At 41.8% G+C, this 17,899-nt stretch overlaps 1 protein-coding gene across 1 annotated transcript in view; it reads left to right on the plus strand.

Annotated features, from left to right (window-relative positions):
- KCNQ3 (potassium voltage-gated channel subfamily Q member 3) overlaps positions 1 to 17,899 on the plus strand; it is a 200,584-nt gene that overhangs the window by 102,835 nt on the left and 79,850 nt on the right. The window lies entirely within an intron of this gene.

Genomic DNA, 17,899 nt, shown 5'->3' on the forward strand with positions numbered 1-17,899 from the left:
TTTTGGGAGGAGTCTTTGTGTGTGTCAGCTCCTTCGTACAGTGACCCCCAAGATCGGCTGGAAGTGCATATGCACGTTTCAGACATAATTAGAAAAGCCTGAAATGGGCTTAGGCGGGTTTATTTCCCTTCGCACCACGCATTTATTGGCTTCAGGGTGAGCTGTGTGTGTAATTCTGAAAAGGTCAGCAATGTAGCAGGAAGAGTGAATCACTTTTATAGCCAAATAACGGCTGACGGTGTCCACAGGATGATGCTTTCCATCCATGAAGGAGGATAGTAGCGCTAGATAGGTTGCTTTGGTAGGATCAATCCTGAGTCTGTCTTCACAATAGCTGAGGGTATCATCTCCAACGTTGCTACGCAAGCAAGGAAGGTCGAATATGCCGGGGGGAGAAGGTGGAATATAGAGGGGTCTGTAATGCTATAAAGGCTGAGAGAAACCTGCCTTGGACTAACCGAGAGGTATCGCAGACATAAACAGGAGGCAAACTGAAGCTCCCAGAGAATAAACACCAAATGCCTCCTTTGGCTACCCTTCTTCCTGACACATCAGACCAGAACAGCTGCTGGGTTGGATCCCGGCCTCTAAATTTTGTCTTTGACTAAGAGTGAATGAATGGAGTTCAAAAGAATTGTATCTTTTTAGCAGATCCAACAGGATACAATTTTTTTTTTTTTTTGGTATTAATATTTGGTCCATGCTTATAAATAGTATTAAAAAGGTTGAATAATAATGAAAAACTGTTAAAGAAGGCATATTGCAAACAGGATAAGCATGTATTTTATATGTGGCTACCAGCGCATCACATTAGTAAATTTGTTGACCTCTTGGACTCTTAACTGTCAAAACCACTGACCAACCATTTATTGATAGAATCATTAATCTCTTATTATCTCTGACCGAGCTGTTTCTAAATGTTCCAGTAATATAAATTGTTCTTTCTTTCAAAATTCAATAACACAGCCGAGATTTACCTGCAGTGCTCTTTGTTCAGCATTTAATATGTTTAAAATCCCCTCTGCATAGAAATTCCTGTAGAAAGCCATTCGAATAAGTGTGTTTTTTACCACAGTAATTCCCCATGCATGCATTTCTGTTAATCAAGCCACTTTTCTAGACAACACAGTAATTATAGTTCATTCAGCAGAACTGAGGAACTTTGCTGTTTTTCTGCTCTGACATTTTCTAAATCAGTGTGCCGTTCTACCGTTGGAAGAGATGGATTCGTCCTTGAATTGCAGGGCACAGGTATAAACTGGGTTGTCATGTCAGTGCTGGGAATTTGTGCCACGGGCGTCGACATCTTTTGCATCGCAAACCGACTGCATTGTCGCTACTGAAAATCATCGTAACACGTACGGGAGGTACGTATGTCTGAGTGTGAGAGACACGATCCCTTCCCTCCAGGTAGACATGACCCAGACAGAATCTGCAGAGCAGCACTGAGATTTTTTCAGCCTGAGCGCTGAGCACCGGGGCCACTCAGGCTGGCTGCCCGTCGCTGTGTTTGCGTGATGCCCTGCCTGGCACCTCTGAATGTTGTAATAGGTGCAAGAAACAGCTCTTACTGTTACTATCTTATTCCTCAGCAAGGCTTGGGACTTAGGTTTAACTGTATTTACAGGGACCTGTTGTGTTGTGCAGTTGACTGTATATTTGGGGCTTGCTTTTCATGTAAGGGAAATCCAGTCAGCAAGGCTTTGTTTCTGCCGGAGGCAACGATCAGCCCCCCATTGCTTTGGCCAGTGACTGGGCACAGAGTCAGATTTAGCACATGCAGCGTGCATGGCCTCCTGAGCTTGGAGGTGTTCTGCTTCACAGCTCATTTGAGCCTCTAAGATATCGCAGATGAACATTAGCAAAAAATAAAAATCAGCTTAATTGGAGTGCATAAACAGGAAATGGGAACAAGACTTTATGCTGTGAACTTTCTGAAACCTTAAAAAAAAGTGAGTGTTTTTTTGTAGTGATTTGTTTTTCAGGCCTATCTAGTACTTTATTTGATCATTAAAGCTGCTTCTCTTCATACTGTTATAAGAACAGTCATCTGTTCACTTATGAATAAATAATCACCTGTTAACTTGTTAAAACACTTATTGCCGTAATGTACATGAATGGAGGGAGGTTTGTCAGTAGACAAATGTATACAGAATGAGAGTTTTGAGGGAGGGAATAGATAATTTTAAGTAGTAACAAATCAATTGAATTTTCAAGGTGAATTAGGTAGGGGCCCCAAAAATCCTTGCTATTTAACAATACCACTTCAAAACACATCTCCAGTATCTGCCATTTTTTCCATTAACACAAAGAAAGACTCCAAAGGAGAGTCTGTCAACTCCAGTTGGGAGCACAAGCCTGACTAAGGACATTGATGGCTAAAGGTTATAGTCATCTAATGGCCTAGGTGATACATGCTGAGCTGGGTCCAAATATCAAGATTAAACATGCTGCGCAACCGGCAGTGTTGTTGGTAAAGACAAGTCTTAGTCGTAGTTCCAGCTGTGAAGTATGGGAGAGTGTTTGAATCTAGATGTCGCCTTGTACCATAGTGAACATCTGGAAAAGCTCTCTGCAACCTGAGCAAGCTCTGCATTAGTGCTGACATTACTAACACCAGGACTATGCTTATAATGACGAAGTTGTGGTGTGGCTGCTATTCCTCTATATGTACCCTGGTAGCTCTCAGTCTGGCACTTTTCACTGACATTTACCTCAGTAGCATTAACTGCTGCCTGCTTGTCCCTGGAGAAATGCTGTGATTTCTCAGAGGAGAGTGAGGCAGCAAAACAGCTGTGCCCCAGCTCCTGTGGACCCTCAATGAATTGTTTTGTGGACAAGTGGGTAAGGTATTTGCTTGCAGAAGAAGTTGGAGAAGCTCACAGAGTTATCATCCTGCCAGATGGGCCAGATCTCACACAGCTGCTAATTCTCTGCAAGCTGGGAGCTTTTAGCCTGGTGGTAATTGCATATTGCTTGGAATTACCTTTGAGTGGCTCTCGAGATGTTGCCATCAAAGCTGTCTTGTTAAGGGACAAGCTTAGACCCAAGAGAAATAAGTTAAAGTGAATCAAGCAATAGTGGAAGCCTAGTTCATTGCATGGAGCTTGCATATTCCTCCTGACCTCCTTGTGTGTTCTCCATCGCAACTTCTGTCTGCTGAGGAATAAGTTACAGCCTTCCCCTTCTGAACTTCCTTAAACAGAAGAAAAGTTGAAGAGACTTATTTTTTTAATTTGGTCAGAAACAAGCTGAGCCCATCAGTCCTTTGACAATAAAATTGAACTTAACATTTGCTGTTGTTATTGTTGTTGTTGTTGTTGTTATCTGCTAGCTCATAAATTGCATCTGTGCTTGCCACTCATTTTATCATAGAGCTGCCAACTTTTATCCATTCCAGTGTAACTCATATGAAGGACAGCATAAAGATGACATGAAATTTACTGCTAAAATTTTTAGGAAGCAAGCAGGTATGATTTAATAAATTACTGCTCTGGCTACTGCACTTTTAAGCTGCATATTAGGATGCAATCAAGTTACCCTTCTGGATCTCACTTTCCCACTCTTTACAAATTGCCTGTAAATAGTAATGAGCTTGGGAATGAGATCTGTCATGAAAGTTCTAATGGGGCATAGCAATTTTATGCAGCCTTTAAAAATATATTTTCTAATCAAATAGCAGGCAAAGGAAGAGAAATAATGCTCTGAATATTGTCTTGTAATTATAATGTTTTATCTTAGAAATGAGGAAAAAAAATAAGTCTCATGAAATTGTTTTCCTTCCTTGTACTTGGTAATTTGGCCTTCGCAATTAACATTCCACCAAATGTGGAATGGTGTTTTTGTACCTTTTGTGGTATGAAAGATTAATGGTTTCATGAGCATTTCTGAATGTAGTGTTATACTGAGCTTCTGCTGATGAAGTCTCCCTGTGTTCACTCTGACAACTGAAAATATAATTGGCTCTGAAGCAGCCATTATGTTCCATCATGTCAATGATTCGTAGATTAAGAACTGGCACAAGCATGCAGAAGAGCCCTAGAGGAGCTGTAATATTCGATCTTGTCAGTAGTCAGACACTGTGGATCAAAATAGGAGAGTGTTGAACCATATACACTCACTTCCAGTCCTGTGCTCTTTCGCCTTTTTTAAGCTGGGAGAGTTGTCAGCTTTCACTAATACGATGTTCAGCAACTATTAGCAAAAATAGGAGGTCTCTGTGTCATACCTACCTCTCCTGTGGGCCAGCCAAGGGAGAAAATTATCGCTAAGTATGATGGTTTCTCCATTGCAAATGTGTTTGTCTGTGACCATTAAATTATTCCATACAGCCAGTTCACCCTTCCTCGGTCAGATCAGACTGTTGACTAAACATGCTGCAGATGTCAGTACCTGCTTGCCACATCTGGTCATCATCCTGCCCACATGCAGCTGTGCTGCTTGCAGGTCTACAGGAGGCGCCTGTGTGTGGAGCGAAGCGCAAGATGATTATCAGTGCTGGACCCAAGCTCTGTCTGTATAAAGTCAGTTCAGGTATTTCTCCATGGAGTGGCTGCAACTGGGAGTCCTAGCAAGCACTGAGCAACAGCCGTCTTCCTATGTGTAGGCTGGCTCTATGCAAAACTTTTTTTGGGGGGGGTCTCAGCACTTTTCTTCCAGTGTTTTGTCTGGGAAGCTAGCGGCACAGCACTGGAAGAGAGGAGGCTCTGTGCATTTGCATGGGATTAAATATTTACCTTAACAGTCCTGGACTGCATGGGACTGGAGTGTCTATTAGCTCTGGAGGAGCAAATCCAAATTCTGCAGGACTGGAGTTGAGAGCTAGTGAGTGCTGCTGGACCCAGGTTGACTACACACAGTGCCAGGTGGATGTCTTTGCAACTTGCACCCCAGCAATAGCCCCTATTACCAATTCTTTCTCTTAACCCAGTCATCTGAACCCACTGTTTTCCTGGATAAATGAAAGTTGGTCTTTAAAATGATAACCTCTGTGACGTGGCATTTGCAAGATATTTTTAGATGTACCATAAGAAATTAGGCAGAATAGTGATTGCTCATTTTTGGTTTTTAATGGGATCCACTGTAAGCTTTTGTCATGAGATAACATTTACCTTTGGCCACTACTGACCTCAGCCAGCTCCAGTCCAATGATCTACATGGGAAAGTATCTATATGCCTGGCATCTGAGACAGACATTCCCAAGTGAGATGGATTTACAGTCCTTAATCCTGCAATTAAATCTGGAAGAGTAGAGTTTTATGACCAGGCTGGTACTCACTGAAGTCAATGAGGTTTCTATGAGAAGGAGCAAGGACCACAGTCAGGGTTTTCAGGAAGAATAATTTATGCATATCAGGTAAATTCAGAATACTGTAGAACTTTATGATCCAGATCTCAGGGTTTTCCAGCACAGCAAGCCAGGACTGTGGACTGCACTATCAAAGTTTGAACTTTGCCATTTATATCTTAGTAAAAGCTGAAATCTGTCCCATCTGGCATTGTTCACAAGCTAATTTTGTTCCTAGTGTCATCTTCTACTTGTTCTACTTGTGGATTGGTAACAGCTACAATACCTTCTCCCCTCCCCTTCCCTCCTCTCTCTTGCCTTATGTTATTTTTCTCAAGTTCAGCGGGAAAACAATTTCATTGCAAATTCACAGTGATTTCACTCATAATCTCTTCTCTTTTTTCTTTTCTAATTCATGAGGCACCATTCAATTAATGCTACCTCCACTAATCCAGTATCACTCACACTCTCTATATTCCTTGGAGAAGACAAGAGAAAATTTTTAATTAAGTCAAGAGTCAAGTATATTTTTTCTCATATTCATAAGCATGAACCTGAAGATCAGAAAGGACCTTCTAAAGCCTATTATAGATGGAGAAAGAGACATCTTCCTACAGAGGAAAATCCCTCTATCCGTCTGTCTTAGACATTTGTCCCACTCCTTCATGTTAAGATGTTTGCTTGCTATTTCCAGTCAAATCTTTCTAACTTTAGCTTTAGATCTTGTTTTGCATTCTTCTGATAGGTGATCATGTCCTATTTCTTCTTCTGTCTTATGGACCTTAGTTAGTTCCAGCATGCCTTAGAAATCAATACGTTTGCTCCCCTTCATTTCTTTCAGTCAAAATTAAGTAGAAATTACATAAGAGAAGTAACTAAGGTTATAAAAAGAGTCCTTCACTGTGAAAGAAGTAATCTAACAATGTTTTAAGTAACATAGGATTGAAAGAGACCTTCTTTTTTGCATCCAGCCATTTGCTGCTACACATCAGACTATTTTCCACTGGTCATGCTGCAGATTTTGGCTTCCATTGCCCCTTCTGGAAGGATTGCAAGAGCCTCTTTCATCTAATTGTTTCAAGTTCCATGGCCTAAATTTTCATGGTCAATATTTACCTGTTTTTTCTTGGGATAGCATGCTCCTTTAGACTAAATTGCTTCTTTCTCTTCTCAGTGTTTCTACCTGAGTCATAATTTGCATCTCTCTTGTTTAGGGGATTAATGGTTTCTTGTACCAAATAATGGAGGGTTTGGCACGCTGATATTTGTAGCTTCCTGTAGTAGGAAAAGCGTGCATAAAATGCTGGGACTGTAGTGTCATTGAAAGGAAATAGTCCTAAAATGCCAGGTACTTCTGTATTAGGTACACACTCCTGTCTCTGTGCAGTCTAAATCTTCAGCATCTTCATCCTCACACAAGCCCCCAGCTGCCCACATCAGGTGAGAAAGTGCATTATCCCCACTTTGCAGATGGGAAAATGAGGTGAAGTCTAAGGTTGAGGGAGTCCCTGAGGGATCAGGCAGTCTCGGCGTACAAAGGCTAGTAGCACCCTGGCTGCAGGACTGTCCTCCCTCCCTCTTGAAGTTTTTGTGGTTGTTTAAAGGATTTGTTTCTCAGTCCTCATTAAGTTAAATGGGATGAGGGCATCCAGACATCCGAAGTTGCTCTGAAAATCTCAGCTGTAAAAGACAGCTTATTAGACCGTTTCTCCCATATCTTCCAAACAGAAAAAGCAGAGCCATTCTGAGTGAATGAGAGAGACCAGTACATCATAATAAATAAGAAAAATGACTACTACTTTGTAATTCAATTGTAATTTCATATTAAATTTAATAATATGTACACTTTAACTTCATTTTGCTCTTATTAAGAGAAAAGAAATTGGCTCAAGCAAGCAAGCAAATAATTAAATAGAAATATTTAAAAATGCATGAACAGTATGGAGCTTAAATATGTATCACTTTTATAGCAGCAGACATGATTTAAAATCTGAGTCCCTAAAAATGAAGCATTCTTCAAGCTTCTAAAAGCTCTCTAGGAATTCTATCATCAGAAATGAGTTTTTATACTGCCAGTATCTCTAGAGACACAAGGTTGCTTATTATTTCATGGTTGTGAGCATGGGCTATATTAAATACAGAAACACTGAGGAAAATTCTACACTGAGTAATAGAAAAGGCTATAACATAACACTGAAGGTACCTGAGCTACCTTTAAATTAGCTGCCTGGGATATTAGCAGGCTGAGGGAACTTGTGCTGATTTATTTGAGGGTATCTGACAAGTATGGGTAGCTGGATTAATAACTACAAAACACAAGAACCACCACAGTACCCTGCAGTGATTGCCGAATGGACCAGCCCTACCCAAGTAGAGGAGAACCGACATTTAGGTTCTGAAAATAGACATGTGACCAAAAACACTGAGCCAAATTCCAGGGCTCTCTAAGGGCCGCCATGCTACGAAAAATTTGCCTGAAGAGCTTGAAGTAAAGCCAGTGAAGTTCATTTCAGTCAGTTTTGTCTTTATAAATACATCCACACTTGACCTCTTTGAGGCCTCCTCACATTCAGTGCCCAAAGATTTTCCAAACTCCACAGATCTCTTTTTCCTCAAAGATATTCGTCCGTCAGCCAGAAAGCTTTCTGTCCCCACAGTGGGTGGAGGGAACAGACAAGAAAAGAACAAGACATATTCAAATACACAGAGAGAAATACCTACTTAATTTGACTGAACTCTCATTTATATGCCAGTTTAAAGCTTTCTTATTCTTTCGGTGAAATCCATTTGCAGTAGATAAACATTATCTGGATGTTCCTGATCAAATCACTGTAAAAAATATGTCTTGACATTGAAATGGTCAGAATTATCCTCTTAAGGAGAACTGAACATTATTTCTTTAATAGGCCTAAATTATCTTTTATATTTAGAGCAAAAGGAAATGGTATTGCAAGGCCAGGTAGGCAAGCAAGCAACAGAAGAGGAAACCTTTATTTCTTTAGTGTTATGTAGATGCTCCACAAAAGCTATTCACCATGATGACTGAAATAAGCTTTACAGTACCAATCTTCCTTTCTATTTCCTTTCCTTTGCCAGGGAGCAGAGGAAACATTACATTGCATTATATACCCTATATGACTTTCCCTCCTGAGCCATTCGTGCCCCATTCTACCTGTTGATTTCAAGTCTATGTGGGAAAGGAAATTCCTTTTGCAACTTTCCCAAATCTCTGATATCCATTCTGCTGACAGAGACCACATATTGTGTACCACACTGGGCACAGTCATATCAGCTTTGCCTTTAAGTCTTTTTTTTTTTTTTTTTCTAAGAGTCATTATTTGTAGGCATGTCTGCATTCATTTGTATCTGGAGACATTCCTTTGCAACCTAGAAAAGCTTGAAGTTCTTACTTTAAATGCCAGGAAACCAGAGCACCAGAAATGAGTAACTACTGCTGGCTTTTAGTGTTGCTACTAAATTGGGTAAGATGGAGTGATTAGAGGCAGCAAGTACAGCTTTACCAGAAGGAGATCAGGCGAAACAAACACACACAAAACCCAAACTTGTTTGATTCTTTTACAGAATTCCCATGGCTGACAGGGAATAGCGAAACTATTGACCAGGAGTAAATGCTAAGCAAAGGAGAAGAAAAATGACATGAGGTCACAGCATCGGAAGTCAAATATGTACCTGTGTAAAAGACCGGTTTAGCAAGTGCAGCAAGAGAGCTGGCAATGGTGTAAAGGTCTTTTAACAAGGAGGGAGCTGAGAAGTTGGAGGTCTGCACAAGCTGATTTCAGGAGCCGGGCTATTCTGCAGATTATTCTGCAGAGCTGGAAGGTGGATTGGGTGTGGAGGCCGTATCTGCTCATGATGGAGACTCCCACTGACAGGGGAGTCAGTCGAGTTTGAAGTGTCAAGTGGCAGCATGGGCCGAACATAGCTACCCCTTTATTCTGCTGGGGATGTTATTTCCCTTAGTGGAACCGTGTCTTATATTTGCAGGATACCTGGTTTTGGTGGACTATTTGCTACCTACTGCAGAAGATCTGGAAATAAAACATAATCCTTGATTTACTGCTAATCTCTATGGATAGGTTCAGCTTTCCAAACAACTGTGTATTATCCATGGCAATACTTTAGCCTGAGCCTGAAATAAAGCATGGCATGACTTCATTTCTGAGTGAGTCTCTTAGTGGGGTCAAACCATATGAGAATGACACAACTGAAGCCAAGAGAACAAAAGCATAAAGATGTGGCTCCTGCAGCTCACAACAGAGCAAGCAGAGCACAGGGAAATCCTTTTTAGCAATCACAGCAGCAGTAATATTTTCCTGTAGTTTATCACCCTAGCCAGAAAGTCAGGACAAATACTTTGTATTGGCAACATGCCTTGCCACCACCTAGACCTGTGGTTGGCTCAAACTGTCAGCATGTTTGAAATGTTCTGCAGAAAAGCCAATGTTTAAATGGATATAGGGTCAGATTCAAACCTCTCCGAGTGGGTTTTGGATCAAGGCAATGGGATCTAGTTTATCCCTGTGACTTTGGAAACCTCTCTTTAGAAACTTATGGAGATTTATTGATAAAAAAGGACCTGGAGTACTTGAAATGCTGCCTCTACACTGATGCTTCCTTATCGCTGAATAAAAAAGTTGAATCTCCTGCTGTCGCTGACTCACACTGATATTTAGATACTGAACCTCGCTTCTGGAATTTATTAAAAGTAGCTTTTATGGCCAATATGAATAGTGCGTGCTTTTCCAAATACCAGTTCAAACTGTTTCCAACAGGGATCTACATGAATGATTGTTGGAGCATCCTGGTACTTCTGTTTTTGAAGTGAAGCAGATGGGAAGTAGGTAGTTATGGAAACTTCTATAGTTAGTAGAAGTCAGCTAGGTGGATATAAACATAAGGAGCTAAACCTGTATGAAATTGTTCCTATATTTATAGTCTCACTAATAGAGATCTAAAGACATGGCAGTTGAATAAGGTATGTCTTATCTGTAGATTGAGTTGATTCTTCATACTATTGTGAGGCTACTGGAACAGCTGTGTCTGGTCTGGTCTCTTGAATCTATATTCAGATACTTATTTAAAAGTTACCAGGGAATTTGGCAGTTTTACTATTAAGTATCTTTTTTTTTTCTGTAGTATGTGTCATTATGTGTCAGTATGTGTCATTACCTTTTCCTTGAGTGTTGGAATATGAATTTTTAAATGGGTTAATCTTGAAAAAGTTAGGGTCTTTAAAATTAAATTAAAGAATGTATTATTAAGATATAGATATATATAGATGTCCTAGTGGAAGCACTAGACAGTGTTGTAAACATATACTATTTATTGATGTGGATTCTGGAGTTAGAATGAAGAACAGAAAGATTCTGGTTTCACCTGTAAAATTCACATGTCAGCATGTAAGTTACTGTGCCTTGAAAAAAATGCACCCTAATTAAAAAAAAAAAAAAAAAAAAGGAAGCAGAAGTTCTGATTTTGGAGGGTATTTGTTTTGCTTTTATTAAGAGCAATTTACCAAAATGGAGAGTTTCTAAGAGATAATGTACCAAAGTCATCTCAGATGGCCTAAAAAATGCAGAGATTTCATCTCAATGATGCACAGAGAAGCCTGTGATGATGTTAGTTCCCTCTGCAGTTCTGGAAGTAGTAAGACTTGAAATCAGTATATCTGGTAGCTATGCTTTTCCTAGTTCACTGTGACATAAATCAAAAGCTTGCTGAAGTCAAAATGCTGTATCATTTAGTCTTTTCATTGCCCATTTCAGATTTTTTCCTTATTATATTTTATCTGATCTAGTCTAGCTTTACCTCTTCTGAACGTGCTGATTAAATGTGAGACTGTTTCACAGCCCAGAAGATCTTGTTTCAGGACATTTTCCTGACTTTTAATCAGTATTTGTTATCTCCTACGTACTGTTTTCTGTGGCTGTTCACTCACTTTCTGTGCTGTTTGTTTTTGCTTGTAACAAGAATACAGACGTGTTTAGGCAGCTTTGCAGTTAAATCCTGCCTGGATTTACACTGGCTTTTACCAGCTCAAGCCAGGAGCAAGACTGGTGGCAGCAGAGGTCGCACAGCAGTACTTATACAGCTGTGGAGCTGGCAGTCTGTTCTGCACAGAGATTTAGCTGCCTGTCCCAAATGACCCCCTCCCCAGCTGAAGTAAGACAGCAAAACAGTGAACTGTGATCCTGCTCATCTTCTTTCAGTTTGTGCTGATCCAACAGCCACAGACTCTGATTTTCCAGTGAAATGGCTGAGATAGCCCCCGTTGTCCCCAAGAACACCTGGAACCATCCTATTTTACGCTGGGACTATCAGAGCAGGGCTCGCAGAAGAGAATCTACAAGTCTTAAGCTGTGCTATAATTCACTTCCTTCTTCCCACAAGAAGAGGTGAAAAAAGACACCAGGCAGCCTGCGCAGATAGCAAAGTCCTTAAATAGGGCTGAGAATTATTATAATTTATGGTCTAGATGTTAAAGGTAAATAGCCTAATGCTACTAGCTGTGACTCTGAAGCAAACAACTTGGTTTAGCAATTAATGAAAGACTGGGACTTCAGCATTTGTATTTGTGATTTTCTCCCTCCCTCCTTACTTGAACATGTAGCTGGATCCTCAGCACTTTTCACACACATAGTATGGCATAAGCTTTGTTAATCCTCATCATTGCTCCCAAAAAGGACTCCAGTACAAGCCAACTGGGATTTTAGTATTTAGGAAGAACAATCCAAGAATTGATTCTATAGCAAGTATCTATACTACTTGTATTTAAAAGGAGGGTTTTGTAAGGACAAGTCTGGGGGTCATAGATCTGATCCCAGCGGTCACATTAAATCTTTCATTGCTTTGCTCTATTAGAGGTACACTCACTCAAGGAGTTACACTCTAAATGAGTTTCTGGATACTGCATCATCCTTTCCCTCAGAGTGAAGATACCTGGACAGAGCTTGGCACTGCAGAGTGGTCCTGGTGGGATCAGCAGTGACAAGTGTTAGCATCTGTGCAGCATTAGGGAGATGAAAAATACTGTAGGTCCAACTATGAGTGAAGGGCGAGAGAGGAGGAGGGTGATCTAAAAATCATGCATATCAGCACTATATTCTTAGTCTTTTGTGAAATAGGAAGAATATTTAAAATCACAGAATCGCTGAGGTTAGAAGGGACCTCTGGAGATCATCTAGTCCAACCCCCCTGCTCAAGCAGGGGCACCTAGAGCACATTGCACAGGATCGCGTCCAGGCAGGTTTTGAATATCTCCAGAGAAGGAGACTCCACAACCTCTCTGGGCAACCTGTTCCAGTGCTCTGTCACCCTCACAGGGAAGAAGTTTTTCTTCATGTTCAGGTGGAAGTGTCTGTGTTTCAGTTTGTGCCCGTTGCCTCGTGTCCTGTCGCTGGGCACCACTGAAAGGAGTCTGGTCCCATCCTCTTGACACCCTCCCTTCAGATACTTGTACACATTGACAAGATCTCCTCTCAGCCTTCTCTTCTCCAGGCTAAACAGGCCAAGCTCTCTCAGCCCTTCCTCATAAGAGAGATGCTCCAGTCCCCTAATCATCTTTGTGGCCCTTTGCTGGACTTGCTCCAGTAGTGCCACATCCCTCTTGTACTGGGGAGCCCAGAACTGGACGCAGTACTCCAGATGTGGCCTCAGCAGGGCTGAGGAGAGGGGGAGGATCACCTCCCTCGACCTGCTGGCAACACTCGTCCTGATCCACCCCAGGATACCATTGGCCTTCTTGGCCACAAGGGCACATTGCTGCCTCATGCTTAACTTGGTGTCCACCAGCACTCCCAGGTCCTTCTCCGCAGAGCTGCTTTCCAGCAGGTCAGCCCCCAACCTGTCCTGATGCATGGGGTTATTCTTCCCCAGGTGCAGGACCCTGCACTTGCCTTTGTTGAACTTCATGAGGTTCCTCTCTGCCCACCTCTCCAGCCTGTCCACCTCTCTCTGAATGGCAGCACAGCCCTCTGGTGTATCGGCCACTCCTCCCAGTTTTGTATCGTCAGCAAACTTGCTGAGGGTGCACTCTGTCCCTTCATCCAGGTCATTGATGAAGAAGTTGAACAAGACTGGACCCAGTACCGACCCCTGGGGGACACCGCTAGCTACAGGCCTCCAACTAGACTGTGTGCCGCTGATCACAACCCTCTGAGCTCTGCCATTCAGCCAGTTCTCAGTCCACCTCACTGCCCACTCATCTAAACCACACTTCCTGAGTTTGTCTATGAGGATGTTATGGGAGACAGTGTCAAAAGCCTTGCTGAAGTCTAGGTAGACAACATCCACTGCTCTCCCCTCATCTACCCAGCCAGTCATACCATCATAGAAGGCTATCAGATTGGTTAGGCATGATTTCCCCTTGGTGAAGCCATGCTGACTACTCCTGATCACCTTCTTCTCCTCCACATACTTGGAGATGGCCTCCAGGATGAGCTGCTCCATCACCTTTCCAGGGATGCAGGTGAGGCTGACTGGCCTGTAGTTGCCTGGGTCCTCCTTCTTGCCCTTTTTGAAGACTGGGGTGACATTGGCTTTCTTCCAGTCTTCAGGCACCTCTCCTGTCCTCCATGACCTTTCAAAGATGATGGGGAGTGGCCTAGCAATGACATCCGCCAGCTCCCTCAGCACTCGTGGGTGCATCCCATCAGGGCCCATGGATTTGTGGGTGTCAAATTTGATTAAATGATCTCTAACCCAATCCTCCTCAACCATGGGAAAGTCTTCATTTCTCCAGACTTTCTCTCTTGTCTCCAGGGTCTGGGGTTCCTGAGGGCTGGCCTGAGCAGTAAAGACTGAAGCAAAGGCAGCATTCAGTAACTCTGCCTTCTCTGCATCCTTCGTCACCAGGGCACCCACCCCATTCAGCGAAGGGCCCACATTTTCCCTAGTCTTCCTCTTGCTACTGATGCATTTGAAGAAGCCCTTCTTGTTGTCCTTGACATCTCTTGCCAGATTTAATTCCAAATGGGCCTTAGCCTTCCTCGTCGCATCCCTGCATACTCTGACAACGTTCCTATATTCCTCCCAAGTGGCCTGTCCCCCTTTCCACTTTCTGTAGACTTCCTTCTTCTGGTTGAGTTTTGCCAGGAGCTCCTTGCTCATCCATGCAGGTCTCCTACCTCCTTTGCTTGACTTCCTACTCATAGGGATGCACCGCTCTTGAGCCTGGAGGAGGTGATGTTTGAATATTAACCAGCTCTCTTGAACGCCCCTTCCTTCTAGGGCCAAAATGTTTTGCATTCAGATGTATTAAATAGATTACAACACTTTCAGGTCTTGACAGCTGGAGTTCAAACATAATGTAGTTTAGATTAAAAAAGAAGTGTGTAATTGGTTCACTCCAGTGCTTGGATCTACAGTGGAAGGTGGCTTGTGCCATACTCAGTCCTCTGCAAGTGATGTTGTTTGGAAGGAATCACCAATTTAGAAAACAGTTGAAACTGGAAATATCTGCATTAAACTGGTAAATGAAATAAGGTTTAGACACTGTCACATGAAAAAACAGAGGTTTGTAGGCTGTGAAAGTTATATTTCAGGATTATACAGAAGGCAGCTTCCCTGGACTTCACTTCTATTATATGGTTGCATGTCACTGTGGGAACTGGACTACATATCCTGGATGGACCTTGCATCCCGTATTTAGACTAGTGGGTATACAAATCCCACATCTCCACTGAGAATCAGATTGGAAATCTGAAACACTGGATTACAGTGGATTTTATCAGGAACATAGGACCTGCTCAGAGTAGCTTCCACTGCTTTTATATCCAGCACTGAGCAATTAAAGCAAAGGGCCAGTTTAAACAAACCATTTTGTGGAGTTTTGGGGGGATTTGGGTGCAAATGAATACACAAGACTCAATTTCACAACAATAGCTACAAAAATTGACTTTGCACAATGATCCACATGAAAATCAGGGGCTTAGTGTAAACAACAGTCTTTTACAGTGATATCACAGCTTCTCATGTGAAGAGCTTTATAAGATATGTTACAGTTCTTTTTTTATTAATAAGTGTTTCTGGAGTTTCCCACTTGAAGGACAACTGACTGATTTGTGCTTTAAAAAAACTATTAGCTCCAGCAATTTTAGAAGGAACAGCATTTCCTTTTAAAGCATATTTATTATGGAGAAGAAAAAAAACAGAGAAAGAAGGGATGGTGGAGATCATATGCAATTGTATAAATGTATTTGAATAGGTAGGAATTTAAGGTGAAATCTTACAGTTTTGCATCTGCAATTTAAATGATGTCACTGTCAGAAATGGCATCCTGCCAAATTAGTTCTGTAACTAAAATATCAACGCAGATATTAGCTAAAAAAAGATGAAATGCTAGTCATAATCTCACTGATTTATTTATAATTGCATACAGTTTTCCAAAACTATTACAAGTAATTGCTATTACCTGAAAAGACCTCCCAGCTGGACACCCAAAATGAACATTTTCCCTACTCTTCTCAGTTTACTTCTATTTTCAGCAGCTTTTCTTCTAGATGTCTTTCCAACTCAGAAGTGCTAACTTTGAGTTTGTAAGCTCAAAGACCAAAACAAGGATTTTTTTTAATTTTTTTAGGTAGAGCTGCATTTGAATATAAATTGCTCACAGTCCCTAGAGTTGTTAATCTTATTCATCCTGTAACTATTTTGGCTGTGGTACCAGAGACATTACAATACGATGCATAATATTCAGTCTGCAGCACTAATGGACACCCATAATCTGCCCAAGTAGTACTTTTCTTGTGTAGCAATGTTAATAAATAAACTGTAGAAGTTATAAGCTGCGAGGGTGGAAGTTACACCTGTGCGATGCTCCACAGAGGAATTTGAGATGTTTGGCAGCGTTCCATATCCCATCAGTCATTTCTATAACCAGAAAAAGTAACCCAAATCATGATGATATATACTGAAGATAAAAAATAAAAAAAATAAAACTATAAAAAATAAAACTATCAGTCCTGGGAGTGGCTGTCAGCCTTTGAGCTACTGGTAATCCAGAGTTTATCTACTTTGCGAAGCAGAAGGTTGAGAAAAACTGAGATTTTTAGGGAAAAATATTTAACCTATTTTGAAAGCTCATTGCCTTATTTACATAAACTTCCCGCCTTTCTAGGGCCAAGAGAGAGAGACAAGGCTGAAATCTGGCTTGTGCGTTAGGGACTGTCGTGTCCTGGCTGGTTCTGGCTCATCCCTGTGGGTTCCTATCCAGATAACCGGTCTCTCCCTGCCTGTCTCGGCGGTAGTGTTGCTATGCGGTTGCTAAGGCTGCTTTTGCTCCAAGCTAGGAGATGATCTGGCTGTTTTCTTCTATAAACAGCCAGGGATTTGGGGATGGATTACTCCCCCCAGCCTGGGGAGCTAGACCTGGCTGCTCCTTGCGGATGTGCCGAAGGGCGTCCCCTTACCGTAGCTCGGTAAAGGGCTGCTTAGCTCCAGCTCTAGCACCTCAGCCTGAAGCTCAAACTAGAGCCAAACTGCAGCGGAAGACTCTCATGGTCCAAAGGAGGGAATTTCCCTCGGGATTTAACTCCTCGGCATGAAGACCGGGACTTCTCCCTATGGGAGTAGTTGGCACAGGTCAGCATCAGAGTGGAAACACCAGTATCACACAAGCAGGGCAGCTCTGCCTGTGCTTCCATGCAGATTATGGCTGATTTCATTGCTCTAAGGGTTTTCCTAGCTTTTCTGGTCACGTCCAAAGGAATTAGAGTTTTTCTTTAAGTAAAGAAAAAAGCTTTTTATGCCACAAGTGGTAGGGAAAATTCTTATAATGATTAACAGTGTTTCCTGCCCAGAATTTAGAGCAGGATCAAGGTGGGCAGGTCTCCTGTGTTCAACCCCTGATGACAGTACTCCATGTTCTATTGCCAAGGCATGGCCCTGAATTTGCGTCTGCCTTCATACGGGAATAAATGAAATGCGCAGAACATATGCACCTATCTTCGTCCTGAAGTCCCCGTAACACTTTTGCTAAAATTTAATCTGTTAAATTGGATTCAGCAGATCTGGGCTTAATTCTCAGTTCAACTGCTGCAAGTTCTTTTGCTGGATATCCATCAAATGGGCCTAGCTTGTAACAGATTTCTTGTGGACTCTTGGGTAACTCGCTTAATCCAGTTTATGGTTTGGTTCCTCATCAGCAAAATAGGGCTAATACCTTCTTACCTACTTTACCAGAGAGGCTAAAATCAATTACTGATTATGCAATATTCAGATGTTAGGAGACCTGTGATTCACAGAGGACTGTATCTGTAGGGTTTTTCTTTTTTTCCTTATTGATTACAGTGATATTTTCTAAGTGTTCACTTATCCATTTTATTCTGGAAGAAATATTTCGCATGATCAAATCATTCTTTATCACCTCAGTTCCCTATAGTTCCTTTGTGGCTTTCTAAGGAGTCTTATTTTACTGACTTTCCTCTGTTCCAACTCCTAATGAAGTTGATGTCCTGCCGGGTGTTTCATCACTCCTTCCCATTCAAAGTTCTCAGAAAGGCTTTCATTTCCCTAGAGAATTGTCATGATCTCTGGTGAAAGTTGAAAATGCAACAAAGCAAAGATGTTTCCCCTGTATCCCCAGCCTTGAAT

This window comes from Apteryx mantelli, chromosome 2 (assembly GCF_036417845.1).
Source record: "Apteryx mantelli isolate bAptMan1 chromosome 2, bAptMan1.hap1, whole genome shotgun sequence".
NCBI classification, from domain to species: Eukaryota; Metazoa; Chordata; class Aves; order Apterygiformes; family Apterygidae; genus Apteryx; species Apteryx mantelli.